The following is a 14,654-nucleotide window of genomic DNA, read 5'->3' as shown; positions in this document are numbered from 1 at the left end:
AAAAGTATTTTTATTGATCTATAATATACATTTAATAAAGTGCACAAAGTCTTGCATGTACAGCTCAGTGACTTTTTACATATTTATATAGCATGTAACCAGGAAGACATGAAACAATCTCAGCATTTCAAAGGATACCCTATGCCTCTTCCCAGTTGGAACCCTGCCCTTAATTACCAGAAATAACCACTATTCTGACAGCGAACAGATAGATGAGTTTTTGCCTGATCTTGAACTTCACATAAGGGAGGTTGTGTCTTTTGATCACTGTGATTGCTTTTAAGACTTTTGTCTTCAGTATTTTGCAGTTTCATTGGGTACATATTTATTGTTTTCCACTACTTTATCTCTGTGCTACTTTCTTAGCAACTCCATTGGAGCAGTCTTCTAGTTTACTAATCTCTCTCTGGCTCTTTTTTTTTTTTTTTTTTTAGATGGAATCTTGCTCTGTTGCCAGGCTGGAGTGCAGTGGCACAATCTCGGCTCACTGCAACCTCCGCCCCTTGGGTTCAAGCGATTCCCCTGCCTCAGCCACCTGAGTAGCTGGGACTATAGCCACCATGCCTGGCTAATTTTTTATATTTTAGTAGAAACAGGGTTTCACCATGTTGGCCAAGATGGTCTCGATCTCCTGACCTCAAGTGATCCGCCCACCTCCACCTCCCAAAGTGATGGGATCAGAGGCGTGAGCCATTGCACCCAGCCTCTCTAGCTGTTTCTAATCTGCTAACTTTTCTTGGGGGTTTTGAATTTCAGTGACTTTTTACAAACTCCTCAAAGTTCTATTCACTCTCTTTTCAGATCTTCCTTTTCTTTTCGATTAGTGCCCAAATCCCTTCTTGTGGTTCCTGTTTTTGCTTTCAGTTTTGGAATAATTTCTAAATACTTCTTTTATTCTTTCCATTTGTTCTATAACCTGAAGTTCTTGAAATGTAATTTCTGCACTTGGGTGTGCGTGTTGACTGTCCCTCAGAGTCAGTTACTTGCTAGTGTTTTGAGCTTTCTTGTTTTCGATCTTTGGCAGAGTGTTTTGTTTGTTTGTTGAGTTGGTGAGAGCTCTTTGTGCCCTACCCTGCAGGAATGCGATTACAAAGCAATTTTGGGTTTGCTTCTGCAAGGTCTCAGGGGTTTTTCTAGTTTGTTTCTGTTGTTACTGTCACTGTTCTGTTTACTTTTTAAAAACTTTTTGTTTTGTGGTCTTTTTTAAACTGTTAAAATTGCTTTATACACTTACAATAACAATTATAAGATACTATTTACATGTGGTTGTAAAGAACACATTTAAATAACATATGTGAATTTAAATTATAAATTTATATTTAGCAACATAGTGCTACTTGAAACAACTATAAAAATTGATCTGTGTATTCCTAAAGAAGAGTAAAGGACCAAAACAGGCAAAATAATACAGAAAAAGAGTAAGTGAGTGTTAGGAGACAATTCTCCATTGGTGTCTTGTATTTCTGCACATCTTCTCAGGAGAGGCATTGACAGATGTGTGTGTGTGTGTGTGTGTGTGTTTCTGTACTATGTTTCAAGGATGTTTGTACAGAAAACAGCTTGGGAAGGTAGAAGTAGTGTCTCCCTCCAGGGCAATGGCAGATTTGTTTGATGTCCAGGATAATGAAGAAATGGCTTCCTCTTGGATAAAGGATTGGCAGATTTGCTAGCAAGTGTGGGGTTTCCTAAACTTGAGTTCTTCACTGTATTGTGTGTGGCATCCTCTTAGCCCTTCCATGTCACACATAGGACTTGGGTGCAAGGGTAAATGAGGTGAACATGAAGCTTAGAATTGCTGTACTCTGAGCAACAAAATCATTTGCCTCTGACTCACCAGTCCCATATCTTTTTATTGTATCCATGACAGGCTAACTTGTTAGTTTGCAAGTGGAATAAATTCTCAGACCCTTCACAATTCTTCACACTAAGAAGAGCGAAATTATACTACCAAATAGTAATATGTATTATAAAGGTACAGGCAGTAAAATTGGCAAATAAATGGACAAGTAAACCAATAGAAAAGAATAATGAATAGGCATATGTATGAAAGGAAAATGGTATAAGACAAACACGGTATCATAGGTCTATAAGAAAAAGAGCTATTGAATACAAAAATCTGGGGCAGTTAGCTATCCAAGTGGAAAAGCTAGAATTAGATCCTTGCCTCAAGTCATATCCAAAACCAGATCAAAAATAAAATCCCAAGGCTGGGCATGGTAGGTCATGCCTGTAATCTCTGCACTTTAGGCCGACCTGGGAGGATTGCTTGATTGAGCCCAGGAGTTTGAGACCAGCCTGCGTAAAATAGTGAGACCTTGTCTCTGCCAAAAAGTTAAACAAAAAAATTAGTTGGGTGTGGTGGCATGTGCCTGTAATCCCAGCTACTCGGGAGGCTGAGGCAGGAGGATCACTTGAGCACAGGAGACTGAGGCTGCAGTGAGCTGTGATCATACCACTGCACACCAGTCTCGGTGACAGAGAGAGACCTTGCCTCTAAAATAAATAAATAAATCCCAGTTAAATTCAAGATCTAAATATGAACAACAAACTTTAAATGTTTTAGAGGAAATTGTAGGAGATTGTCTTTAGGATATGATGAGAGAGAAAGATTTTTCAAGACACAAAAAGCCTAAGCCATAAAGCAAAAGATACAGCCACATTAGAATTTAAAACTTCTGTACAACAAGACCGTATAAACATTTAAAACACAATTGACAATCTGGGAGAAGATAATTATAACTTCTCTAACTAACACAGTTACTGGGGCGTTTTTACATAGCTTTATTAGCTTAGGATTCTGGCACTAATTTGTGAGCATAAATCACATGTTTTGCTTCTGTGTGACACAGGCTTGGAGTTTTTATTTCTGATCATGAACTCCCCCCAGCTTGGCCCACTCAATCCCTACCCAGAGTCTCAAGCAAAGTACAAGCTTCTCTAGTCCTGTATCAGGGAATCCAGGATCCTTTTTTCATAAAGTAGGCAGTCCTCTCAGGTTTCTAGCACTCTAGGGGAAAGAATAGGACACCATGAATAAGAACTGGCCACCTTAATATCCAGAACCTACAAATAACTCAAACAAATTTACAAGAAAAAAACAACCCCATCAAAAAGTGGGCAAAGGATATGAACAGACAATTCTCAAAAGAAGACATTTATGCAGCCAACAGACACGTGAAAAAATGCTCATCGTCACTGGCCATCAGAGAAATGCAAATCAAAACCACAATGAGAGACCATCTCACACCACTTAGAATGGCAATCATTAAAAAATCAGGAAACAACAGGTGCTGGAGAGGATGTGGAGAAATAGGAACGCTTTTATACTGTTGGTAGGACTGTAAACTAGTTCAACAATTGTGGAAGACAGTGTGGCGATTCCTCAAGGATCTAGAACTAGAAATACCTTTTGACCCAGTCATCCCATTACTGGGTATATACCCAAAGGATTATAAATCATGCTGCTATAAAGACACATGCACACGTATGTTTATTGCGGCACTATTCACAATAGCAAAGACTTGGAACCAACCCAAATGTCCATCAATGACAGACTGGATTAAGAAAATGTGGCACATATTCACCATGGAATACTATGCAGCCATAACAAAGGATGAGTTCGTGTCCTTTATAGGGACATGGATGCAGCTGGAAACCATCATTCTCAGCAAACTATCGCAAGAACAGAAAACCAAACACCGCATGTTCTCACTCATAGGTAGGAACTTGGACACAGGAAGGGGAACATCACACACTGGGGCCTGTTGTGGGGTGGGGGTATGGGGGAGGGATAGCATTAGGAGATATACCTAATGTAAATGATGAGTTAATGGGTGCAGCACACCAACATGGCATATGTATACATATGTAACAAACCTGCACATTGTGCACATGTACCCTAGAACTTAAAGTATAATTGAAAAAAAAAAGAAAAGAAAAAAAAGAACTGGCCACTTGAAAGAGAATCCAATAGCAATTTTTGATTGAAAAAACAATAACAACTGAGTTAGTTTGAATTCCTGCCTTTTAGCAGCCCCGGGGACAGTTTCCAGTCAGGTATCAATGTTAAACCCCTAGTCCTAGAGGCCACACGTGGTCTCATACATTCCCAAGGCTGTGGCCACTTCAGCTGCTGCTTTTTGCTCTTCCTCTTAGTTCACACTTTCCAAAAAAAAAATTTTTTTTTTCAGACAGGGTCTCACTCTGTCACTCAGGCTAGAGTGCAGTGGCACTATCTTGGCTCACTGCAGCCTTGACCTCCCGGGCTCGAGCCATCCTCTCACCTCAGCCTCCCAAGTAGCTGGGACTACAGGCATGCACCACCACGCCTGGCTAATGTTTTGAATTTTTTATAGAGACAGGATTTCACCATGTTGGCCAGGCAGGTCTCGAACTTCTGGGGTCAAGGGATCTACCTGTCCCAGCTTCCCAGAGTGCTAGGATTGTAGGTGTGAGCCACTGCGCCCGGACAGTTCACACTAGTTTAAGCACCTAGGAAACATCTCTTTCTTTGGGGTATAACTGTGCCTCTTAAAACATTTTGTTGGCTGGGCACAGTGGCTCAATGCCTGTAATCCCAGCACTTCGGGAGCCTGAGGTGGGTGGATCACTTGAGGTCAGGAGTTTGAGACCAGCCTGGCCAACATGGTGAAACCCCATCTCTACCAAGAATACAAAAATTAGCCAAGCGTGGTGGCGCGCACCTGTAATCCCAGCTACTCAGGAGGCTGAGACAGGAGAATTGCTTGAACCTAGGAGGCGAAGGTTGAAGTGAGCCGAAATCATGCCACTGCACTCCAGCCTGGGCGACAGAGCAAGACTCCATCCCGAAAAAAGAAAAAAAAATTGTTATATTTTATCCTGCACTATATGCATTTGACTTGTGAGTCTTCTCCACACCTGCTAGTCTGCTTCTTGCCGGAACTGCCTGACCCTGACTGTGCTTGCCCGTGTACCTGTTAGCTCCCTACAGCATCTCATCGTGGGAGGGGAAACAGGGTTTGAAAGACTACTCACATTGTTAAATTTTAACTTTAAAAATGTTACTCAGTTTGGATAAGCTTCCCCTGCCCTCCCTGGCAAAACGTTGGCCATTTAAAGCAGGCCATAAAGCAGGAATGTTCCAAACTTTTTCCTTAAAGCAATCATTATAGCGTTTCTGCAGCAGCACAACCACTGAATTCCTGAAGTCTTAATTTTCCAAAAGATTGAAGGGTTTTTTGTTCTGTTTTGTTTTGATACGGAGTTTCACTCTTGTTGCCCAGGCTGGAGTACAATGCTCGATCTTGGCAATGCTCAATCTTGGCTCACCGCAACCTCCGCCTCCCAGATTCAAGCAATTCTCCTGTCTCAACCTCCTGAGTAGCTGGGATTACAGGCGTGCACCACCACACCTGGCCAACTTTTGTATTTTCGGTAGAGACAGGTTTTCACCATGTTGGTCAGGCTGGTCTTGAACTCCTGACCTCAGGTGATCCACCCTTCTCAGCCTCCCAAGGTGCTGGGATTACAGACATGAGCCACTGCGCCCGGCTGAGATTGAAGTTATTTGAATTTTTGCCTGAAAGAAAACATCCTCTCGGGTTAGCTTCCTGTTCCCCCCTGCAGAAAGAGGAAGAGAAGAGAGAGAAGTCTACGTGAAAGAGCTGATAGCATCCAGAGAAGGAAGAACAAGAGAGAATTACATCACTGAAAAATGACAATGATCATGATATGCTATACTGCGTGCCAGTTCTGTTCCAAGTGTTTTACATTTACTAACTCATTAACCCTATCAACAACATAAGGTAAGTACTATTATTTTTATTCCCATCATCTTAAAGAGGGGACACATAGACACACCAGAGTTCAGTGAAAATAACTTGTTCAAGTTCATGTAGCCAGGAAGTGGTCTGAGACCATCCGATGCTGGTCAATGAGACAAGTATGAGTTCTTCCTTTCAAGAAATGTTCAAATCTAAAGAGGCTTTAGCCTCTTGTGGTTCCAGAACATTAAGGAGGGATTATGCACAGATGTAGGGAGTCTTGTCACTGATTTCTTATGGGTGCTTAACCTAAGATCAGAGGTTCTCTCTGATGGTTCTGTGCATAGACTCCAAGGGGTCAGTGAACTTGGATGGAAAATAAAAATACATTTTTTAAGTTACTTCTAGCAGTTCTAATTACAATTTAGATTTTTCTGCCTTTACAAATTTAGATAACAAACCATAATAGTATTATCACTCCCCATGACATTGTCATCAACAGAAATCATTGATTTTCACGTCACATTTTGGTTGTAACAAGTATCTCAGAATATCATATATCTTTATCACTATCTCAAAATCATGGTAGTTATTACACCTGTGGGCAGATCTTGTTATTTAATACATTAATAATGATGTCCATATATTACAATATTATGCTTTTAAAAGTATATGTTGATGTCTGTATTTCCATATAATTGGTTACTTAAAGGAGAACTTTATATAATTGGTTACATAATTGGTTACCTAAAAGAGAACTTCTCGTAAAGGAGAACGTCATCCTACATTTTATATTTAGCAACAAGAGAATGAGAAGAAGGCTGAATGTAGCTCAGCCTTCCATATACTTTGTAGCCAATTACATGGAAGTACAGATATCAACATATATTTTTAAAAGCATGATATCATAACATATGAACTTCATTATTAATGTAGTTTATTTTATTTTAGGCATTTACAAATATTATTCTGAGGAAGGTTCCATAGGCTTCATTACACAGGCAAAGGGATCTATACCACAAAAACAGTTAAGAACGCTTACCCTAGAGCAGGGTTAGCAAAGCATGTCCTGATCGCCAAATCCAGCTGCTTGGTTTTGTATGACCCATGAGTTAAGAATGGATTTTACATTTTTAAATCATTGGAAAAATTTTTTTAACGAATATTTCGTGACAATGTGAAAATGCATGAAATCCAAATTTCAGCGTCCATACTCACTAGAACACAGCCATACTCATTTGTCTGCACGGTGTTTGTGGCTGCTTTTGCACTGCAACGGAATTTTTTTTTTTTTTTCCTTGAGACAGAGTCTTACCCTGTCGCCCAGGCTGGAGTGCAGTGATGTGATCTTGGTTCACTACACCCTCTGCCTGCCGGATTCAAGCGATTCTTCTGCCTCAGCCTCCTGAGTAGCTGGGACTACAGGCATGTGCCACCATGCCCGGTTAATTTTTGTATTTTTAGTAGAGACGGGGTTTTGCCATATTGGCCAGGCTGGTCTCGAACTCCTGACCTCGTGATCCACCCACTGTGGCCTCCCAAAGTGCTGGGATTACAGGCATGAGCCACTGTTCCTGGCCACTGCAACAGATTTGAAAGGTGGGACAGAGATGGAATGTCCTGCAATGCCGAAGATATTTAGTAAATGCACCTTTAGTAGTTTGTCAACCCGGAATTAGAAGAGAGTAAGGATGCTGAAGACAAGGAAGCTGTCTCATATTTCTCTGCATCCCTTCAGTGCCTAGTTCAGGGCCATGGAATGACTAGCTCATCTATGAATCTCTACTGGTTGAAAAACTGCTAAACACTTTGTGGTACCTACCTGCCACTTTGGAAATCTTGGTAAATTCTACCTCCCCCTTAATGATTTCTCTAAGCTTCCTATCCAAGGACCCACACTCTGTTGAGTAAAGGAGAACTTCATTCTACATTTCATCTTTAGCAACAAGAAAATGAGAAGAAGGCTGGTCTCTAGCTCAGCTTTAATGTTCAAAGAAATTACGAAGTAATGAAGCAAGCTCCCACTATAATGCTGTGGCACAATATGAATTATTATACAATAGAAAAAGTGAGCAAAAAGAGACTACCCAGCAGCACATTTCTTCAATATGTGCTGATCAAGAAAACCTTGGTTCTGTGGATGCTCCCGAGAAGTTAAAGGGTCAGAGAGCCCCAGCTGAAGTGCAGCCCAGCCAGGAACACCTCGCAATAAGGAATGTTATTCTGAAAGCCAAGGAAATAACCAGACTCTCCTTATTCCCCCCTGCCCAACAAATCAAAACACCTCCAAACATGATCATCCTCAAAAACATCAGCTTGAAAGGCAGTAATATGGTATAGACGAAAAGAATTAGGCTTGCTGACAGAATATCCAGGTTAAAACCCCAGTTTCTCCCCCACAGGTTTTCTGCCTTAGGACAACTCCAACTCTCTATAATGAGGGAAAGAGAGAAATAACATTTACCTCTGAGGGCTGCTGAGAGGGTTAAATGATATGAGATCTGTAAATTACAACACACTACACACTATGCAGGTACCATGCAAGGTGGTGATGAGTGAGAACATTTGATGCAGTGTGGAGCTGCAGGCCATACCAAGCAAGTTGGCATGCTCTTCGCCTGTACAAGTGTGTTTATTCATTCATTCATTCACTCATATTTCTGCCACATCCCAGGAATGACTGAAGGTGGCTTAAATGTATTCACTTTTTTTGTAAACAAAAAATGATTCAAAGTGAATAAGAAAACAGGACGAAAGGAAAAGGTAGTAGGTGAGATAGAATGAAGCTAGGAATTAGGTAGAAACCACTGCTTTTAGACTTTGGATTTTCTGAACCAGTAACATTTCTCCAAACACTAGGAATTGACAAAGGGGTGCTATAATGTTCTTTTGTCAAGTAAAGAAAGACATTATAAAACAAGCACAAAGCAATGGATCCTGCCATTGGTTCTCACCATAATTTCATAAAAGAAATACTTATTTGTTAGTACCTATAAGGTAGGAAGAACATGATCTCAGAAGACAGAGAAATTCAGTTTGGTTTTATGAAATTACACATTGTTATTTATAGTTTGTCTTGGATAGATGACAAGTGGCACAAACTGGCAATGGCTTAGAAAGGGCATTTGTGAATCACTGACTTAGCACACAAAATGTCCTGGGTGCCTGCCAAGCAGTGAACCCCACACGATCAGTGCGAGGATGAAGGTATAATCAGTTGCACAAGGAAAGAAAACTTTGTCTTAGTAGAGTCTTAGGAGAAACTGTTTCCTGGATTCCCTTTAAAAGAACGTTGTATAAGGTATTAATAAACACCCTCAATGATATCTTCAGACTGAACAGGGTGTTTTTATAAATGCGTTCCCCCAATATGGACCAACGGAATAACATGAAAGTGAAACTCAATAAAAGAAAATTTTCTAGATACACTCCAGGCAAATGGATCTTCACTTGGGTTGATCTGATAAAGAACTGATTTTAGGGGACCAGATTTTAGAGGACCAATTGGACTGGATATCTTTCATGCTGGTCTCCAAGATCATACTTTTCTCAACCAAACTTCTAACGAATGTTGACTGCTGATGAGTTATCAGTTGTTCCTGACTGTAAAGTCCTTCTATAGTATATCTGAAATTAGAGTCTATGTTGATGGTTAAACAAGGAGTCACATGCTTCAACATTTAGCTCACCTTGTAGGGAAGTACTGACATACCTCTTAGGACAGCTGAGAAATCTGATGAGCTCTCAACAAGAGGAAAACCTAGAAATTCTAATCTAATAGACAGTAATTCTATAGATAGTATTTCTAATCTAATAGAAGTACTATCTATTAGATTAGATTTTCTAGGCAAGAGGAAAACCTAGAAAATCTAATCTAATAGAAGTACTATCTATTAAATTAGAATTTCTAGGTTTTCTTCTCTTTCTATATAAAGACATGCATTGAACTCACAAATGCTATATGTTACAAATTAGTTTTTTCATTCATTCATTCACTCAGCACATATTCATTGGATGCCCACTATGTGTTGGGCTCCATTCTGTGGGTTGAAGATACAGCAGCAAATAAAACAGTCAAAATTCTCTGCTCCCATGGAAGGGGGAGGGGGAAACAGATAACAAATGAGATATACAAGTAACCAATATAGTACATTAGAAGGTAAGTACTATGGAGAAATACAAAGCAGGAAAATGGATAAGGTGTGCGTATGTGTGTATGTATGTGTGTGTGTGTGTGTAGCTGTGGTTTCCATTTTCAAAAAGTTGGTCAGGAAGGCCTGGAGAAGGTGACATTTAAACGAAGTGAAGTAAATGAGGGGCCAATGTGAATCTCTGTGGGAAGAGTATGCTTAGCAAAGGGAAGAGTAAATGCAAAGGCCCTGGGACAGGAGTGTGCCTGGCAGCTCTGCGTAACTGCAAGACCAGTGTGGCTGGAGCAGAGTGAGTCAAGGCTGGTAGCAGGGGATAAAGTACAGAGGTAGTGGTGTGGGGGTTGGGGGAGAAGATCCTATAGGACCCTCTAAACCATTATAAGGACTTTGACTTTTACTCTGGGAAATCTGGAAAGCCACGGGAGGATTCCAAGCCAAGCAGTGACATGGCCCAAATGATATTTTAGTAGATTCACGTGGCTGCTATGTTAAGAACAGACTGCAGGGTGGTGAGGGCTGAATCAGGGAAACCAGTTAGCAGCTCGTGCATTCTAGGTGAGATTACATATTAGGTACCACCAATGGCATTCGGGGTAAAATGAAGTGGGGTTGCTGCAGGGTAGAGAGCTTAGTCAGCTTACCCAGTCTGAGTAAAATCATCGAGATCCGTAACTAGCTCTGGCAATGTACAAAATTTCTCATTGACCTTAGACAAATTTAGATATCATAATTTAAAAATGATGTGCCATCTAGCATTTGCCAAACTTTGTACTTGGTGCCCAGACCCACGGAACCAGCTCGGGTGGAAAGTGAGAACCCCAAGTAGAGGCTGGACGTCGTCAGAGAGCTGCGTGGAGCAGTCGCTTGTGTAGAGCACTAACAAACAGGAGAGGCTGCTGGAAAAGGAAGTGGAACCAGTGCCCAGAGTTTTATCTGCTTTGTCCATAAAAGGAGATTAGATACTTCACAGAAGCCTCCTCTGGGGCTTAAGTATACAGTTCACCCATTCTCACACTGCATTTACTGTTGTCTCATGCATTGTAAGCCTGAGTTCTTCATGCAGTAAAATTTTTTTTTTATTTCAATTGCTGAAATTCTAAAATCTATGTTGGCTATCTGCTCATTTAAATTTTTTGCATCATTATATTTTATTAATCTTATGCCTTTCGGAAAGCAATTCCAGGGATCTAGTATTGTAGACAAGTCTATGTAATATAGTCCCTGACTTTGATTTTCATTTTCTTGTCATGAAGAATATTTCCTATAGTTAATTAAGGTATTTGGGAACTGGGTGCAGTGGCTCTCTTCTATAATCCCAGCACTTTGGGAGACCAATGTGGGTGGATTGCTTGAGTTTAGGAGTTTGACACCAGTCTAGGCAACACGGTGAAATCCCGTCTCTACAAAACATTAAAAATTAGCTGGGTGTGGTGGTGTGCGCCTGTAGTCCCAGCTACTCAGAACACTGAGGCAGGGGAGAGCTTGAGCCCAAGAGGTTGAGGCTGCAATGAGGCATGAAGGCACCACTGCACTCCAGCCTGGGCAACAGAGCCAGACCCTGTCTCAGAAAACAAAACCAAAGGAAGGAAGGAAGGAAGGAAGGAAGGAAGGAAGGAAGGGAGGGAAGAAGAAAAGGAAAAGAAAAATGGAAAAGAAAAGCAAAAGGAAAGGAAAAGAAAAGAAAACAAGATATTTGGGCATAACTTAACAGGCTCTATGTTATTATCATTATTATTTAGAGACAGTTTCTCACTCCTACACCCAGATTGGAGTGCGGTGGTGTCATCACAGCTTGCTGCAGCCTTGACCTCCAGGGCTCAAACCATCCTCCCACTTCAGCCTCCTGGGTAGCTTGAACTACAGGTGTGCACTACCACGCCCAGCTAATTTTTTTTTTTTTTTGTATTTTTTTGTAGAGGTTTTGTGGTGTTGCCTAGGCTCATCTCCAACTCCTGGGCTCAAGTGATCAGCCCACCTCAACCTCCAAGAGTGCTGGGACTATAGGATGAGCCACCACCCCAGCCTTCACATATTCTTTCGATCTGTTATCCCTTGGATTGGCAGGGTTGGCAAATTTCCTGGCATTGGTGCTGCAATGCTGCCTCCTCCCATGCTTGAGGCAGGTGCTGCTTCTCAATCTTGCACCGTTTCCCGCTGAGCATGGACTTGCCTTACAAGCCTTGTCCACTCAGGGCTCCAGAAAGTCACTATCAACCAATGGAAACAAGCGTACCCAGTGAACCACCTTACTGTCCTAGGGTTCTAGCCGGTGTGGTCTTATTTTTTGCCTTTATCGATGCCATTTTTCGGAAATGGACCCAGTAGTTAAGAACTCTTAACCTTATTATGCATATTTTGAAATTAAGTAAAAATATATAATAGCAATAATTAGTTTGGATTCCTAACTAACATGAACATTTAAATACCTAACTGACAGATTTAACGATGAATCATTTTGTTAAAGGTCTTTTTCCTACATCAACCGAAGATTTTAATTCTAGATGTACACATGGTTCCCTTAACTCTTTAAAAGTAAAGTGGCCTCTGTTTTCTTTCAGCCTCGGAGCTTCTCATGTGATTTAATAGCATCGATGGTTCACAATTTTCTAGAGCTCTGCAGCCATCTTAAAGCTGATATTAATGTTCTTGGCTTTGGGCAATGAATAATTAATTATGCTGCAAATAGCTAAATTAGGAAAGAGCCTATGGGAGAAGCCCTAAAAGAATGATCCATGGCAGGATTTGGGGAAGAGCTGGAGGTGCAGAAGTTGTTCAGACAGGAAAAGTGCAGCAACCATGACTGTCAGTGCCTTCACATCAGGGTTTTCAGTCGCTGAGCCAATGGGTCCATAGCCGATGTCAGCTAAATGCCCCTGGTGGTGAAGAGCTCCACACTCCTTGTGCCCCTGGGGCATACTCCGTCAGGAGAATCAGAAGTTGAAGCAGGCCGGGCGCGGTGGCTCAAGCCTGTAATCCCAGCACTTTGGGAGGCCGAGACGGGCGGATCACGAGGTCAGGAGATCGAGACCATCCTGGCTAACACGGTGAAACCCTGTCTCTACTAAAAAAAAAAAAAAAAAAATACAAAAAACTAGCAGGGCGAGGTGGCGGGCGCCTGTAGTCCCAGCTACTCGGGAGGCTGAGGCAGGAGAATGGCGTAAACCCGGGAGGCGGAGCTTGCAGTGAGCTGAGATCCGGCCACTGCACTCCAGCCTGGGCGACAGAGCCAGACTCCGTCTCAAAAAAAAAAAAAAAAAAGAAGTTGAAGCAGAATCATAGGAGCATTTGGCCCCATTCTCTACTTAATTTTGTTATCGGTGACTTAAAGAGGGACCAACAGAACACCTTCCTGGGCCTTGAGGGAGCTCTCTGTTGCCATCACCAAGGCCCCATTGGCCCACGCTTCTGCCGCGGTGGGTACCAGCTCTCCTGGGAGTCACATGGCCACCTATCAAGGGGAAGGGGCTACTTCCCTCCTAGAGCAATGGCACCTGCAGGTAGGAGCTGAGTGGTGAACTCTAACCTCTGCACTCTGCACTGGGCCAATACGGATCTCCCCCTCCACATTTGACAGTCTTCATCCTGCCATACCAGGTATCACCATCTGCTTCAAAGTCCCCTTTACTATTTTTTCTACAACTGCTAGAAAACCTAAGGCCAAATAGGTCAATAGTAAGCTGTCCCCTAATTTCTAAGATAATGCTGTATAGCTTTAAAAAAGAAGTTCAACAATCCTTATTGCATACTATAGAGGGAGTTCTGTGTCCTGGAAGTTGAAGGTATGGTAAAATCCCTCCTTATCATTCTTAGGGTGCTAGCTGTCCCAGGAGCTGGAAAGGTGATGCAGAAATTGCTGCTTCTTACAAGGCCATGACCTCTCCCTAACCCAGGTGAGGGTCAAGGCAAATGGTCATTTGCCACTAAGTTATAAATCTCTGAGCTGCAACTTGCTGGATGTCAATGCTTTGAGAGATATGAGGCCTGAGCCTGCATCTGGGCCCCACTCATTCACTTCCTACATCTGTATTCTGGTTAGGCACTCCGCCTGGCTGCCTGCTTGTACTTAAGCCCTCCTGTACTCTGGGACTAGGGGTACAGGTGAAGAGAGGGTAGAAGAGGTGAGTGAGTGAGGGAAAGAAAAGGTAGTGGAGTAGCAGGATGGGAGGGGGCTCTGGCCAGGATGTTGTGTAAGCAGAGCCCAGCAAATTATCTCTGTTCCCCTTGGCCTGACCCCTTTTCCCAGGAGCAGGGCCTGGCAAGCAGGGTTGTTAGGTAACAGTTTCAACCATCCTCTGGTGGGTTACATACAAAAAGCAGTTCAGAGAGTCAATGAAATGAATGATAGTGTACTTTTCTCGCTATCCTAGCACTCTGGAGGTAAATGTGTGCAGCAGTTAACTGCAGACAGGGAGAGAGAATTCTACAACAGAGTTGAAGGTTGGAAACATGAAACAATTGGGGTATGATCCAAGAGATAACAATATGGTTTAACTGCTTTACCTCGTCTTGTAACCTAAAGAATAATTTCCATAACCCAGTTAACATTCTACTCATTACAGTATTTATGACTGTATATTTCTTTAAAAAGAGTTGAGGCTACGCACACAAATAACTATTCAATGACAAAGAATGAGCTGAGGGCTACACAGTGGCCAGAGAGCAAGTATATTATAAAAGGCTTTGGATCTTGGAGATTCCAGCACCCACTAACCCTGTAGGCACTAACCTCTTATTTTTCTCCTTAGTCAAATGGATTTAA

This window comes from Macaca thibetana, chromosome 5, assembly GCF_024542745.1.
Source record: "Macaca thibetana thibetana isolate TM-01 chromosome 5, ASM2454274v1, whole genome shotgun sequence".
In the NCBI taxonomy this organism is placed as follows: domain Eukaryota; kingdom Metazoa; phylum Chordata; class Mammalia; order Primates; family Cercopithecidae; genus Macaca; species Macaca thibetana.
The sequence above is the reverse complement of the archived record's forward strand: the minus strand, read 5'-3'. Positions refer to the sequence as shown.